The following is a 2,500-nucleotide window of genomic DNA, read 5'->3' on the forward strand; positions in this document are numbered from 1 at the left end:
ACCTATGTTGCGCCGTAACCTAACCTATGTTGCGCCTTAACCTAACCTATGTTGCGCCTTAACCTAACCTATGTTGCGCCTTAACCTAACCTATGTTGCGCCTTAACCTAACCTATGTTGCGCCTTAACCTAACCTATGTTGCGCCTTAACCTAACCTATGTTGCGCCTTAACCTAACCTATGTTGCGCCTTAACCTAACCTATGTTGCGCCTTAACCTAACCTATGTTGCGCCGTAACCTAACCTATGTTGCGCCTTAACCTAACCTATGTTGCGCCTTAACCTAACCTATGTTGCGCCGTAACCTAACCTATGTTGCGCCTTAACCTAACCTATGTTGCGCCTTAACCTAACCTATGTTGCGCCTTAACCTAACCTATGTTGCGCCTTAACCTAACCTATGTTGCGCCTTAACCCAACACACGTTGGGCCTTAACCCAACACACGTTGGGCCTTAACCCAACACACGTTGGGCCTTAACCCAACACACGTTGGGCCTTAACCCAACACACGTTGGGCCTTAACCCAACACACGTTGGGCCTTAACCCAACACACGTTGGGCCTTAACCCAACACACGTTGGGCCTTAACCCAACACACGTTGGGCCTTAACCCAACACACGTTGGGCCTTAACCCAACACACGTTGGGCCTTAACCCAACACACGTTGGGCCTTAACCCAACACACGTTGGGCCTTAACCCAACACACGTTGGGCCTTAACCCAACACACGTTGGGCCTTAACCCAACACACGTTGGGCCTTAACCCAACACACGTTGGGCCTTAACCCAACACACGTTGGGCCTTAACCCAACACACGTTGGGCCTTAACCCAACACACGTTGGGCCTTAACCTGCTCTGTAATTGTCATACGACGCGTTAAATTAGTGTAGTGTTGCCTAACTGCAACCCCCGCAATATAGTTTGCTACTCGCACTGCCCGGTCCCCAGAGTATCGCTTCATGTTAAACACCTTGCAGCTATACACTGTAATGCGGATGGCGGCAGGACGTACATGCTCAATGCCCTTCGCAGTTGTTCATTGGCATTCGCATGGCGAAGCACAGCCTACGTTGTGGTACGGCTTGTGGCAACTGTCCGCTGATGTTGTACGTCCAAATCACACACTGTACCGCACATTGGTCCTCATGTACTGAATGATACATCGTGGTACATGTGTGACCGTACCACGACTGCGCCAACAACGGCGAACCATACGGTCCAAATATTGTGCACTCAGCTACGTGTCGTCTCCCTATAAGAGCTGGATTGCAGTATGGTATGCCGTGGATGGCGATCAGCATGAGCCGTCTGTTGATGTAGTGGCGCGTGTTGTCAGACGTAGTCGTCTCTTCTCACACACCGTGATAGCATGGTGCACTGCGTTCCACATCTGCGACATGCGACAGAGGCCGGTTGACAGTCGTTCGCGCAATGGACATCGCATACGTACGGGGGCCACCTTCCACGTGTTCGCGAAGCGTGCACATGTTGTTGCGTGTATGTGGGCAGACATAGTGTGTCGTGACACCTGACACAGGCATGCAACAATCGTTGAATTTGCAAATGGCGATGGACGTCTACGTTTGCTGGTGACGTTACGCAAATGAAGAACTGGTAAACCGTTGTGGTGCGGTTGTTCTCGCTAGAGGTGAATCAGTGATGGCGACGATCGGTTGAGCTACCAACCGGTTGTTTCAGCGATACCCACCATGCCCACGAACGTGAATGGCATGTGGGTGTGAAGCGATACGCGGCGGTGGCTGGGTGGGACCGTCCCCGGCCGGTGAGGGGGGGCCTTCCGGCGTGCTGGCCGCGCGGTGCGTGGGCGCACGCGCTACAGCCGGCTGGTGGGGGCGGCCAGTGGCAGGCGCGCCGGCCGACGGAGGCGGCAGGCGGCGCAGCTGCGCGCCGGCGCACCCTGCACGCGGCGCCGTGCGGCCAAAGTAGGTCCTCGCGGGCCCGGTGCGAAGCGCGGTGGACATCTGCAGTGTGCTGGTCCGATTGAGGACTGTGTGCGCTGAGGATGCGCCGCCGCCCGGCGCTCGGCGCCGCGACGCCGTCTGCTGCTCGGTCGCCTCTGCGGTTCTCGCAGGTGGATTGTATCGCAGCTGTGCGGACGTGTTGGCGCGTGCGCTGTGCTGGGAGAGTTCGCTTCGGCACCCAAGTGGGGCTTTTGTCCTTCTGTGGCGCTGGCGTTGGAGCTGCCGGCCACCGTAGGTGGCGCGTGTTGTCTCCCGCCGGCAATGCCACGACAGCACGCTCCCGGGCCTCTGTCGGCAGCGGCAAGCTCAGTTGGGAGCACGGGTGGTCGCACCTAAAGCGTCTACTCGCCAAACTCCGGGCGATTGCGCCTCTCTCGAACCCGACCAAGTACTTAGGACGGCGCTGCGCGCCGCCGGGACCTGAGAGGGTTTCGAGGTGTATTGTGCAGGGGAGCTCAGCCTCCTCCTGTTTGCAGAATAATTGAGCGGACGCTTGCGTGTTCGCGCGGGCCC

This window comes from Schistocerca americana, unplaced genomic scaffold (assembly GCF_021461395.2).
Source record: "Schistocerca americana isolate TAMUIC-IGC-003095 unplaced genomic scaffold, iqSchAmer2.1 HiC_scaffold_162, whole genome shotgun sequence".
Classification (NCBI taxonomy): domain Eukaryota; kingdom Metazoa; phylum Arthropoda; class Insecta; order Orthoptera; family Acrididae; genus Schistocerca; species Schistocerca americana.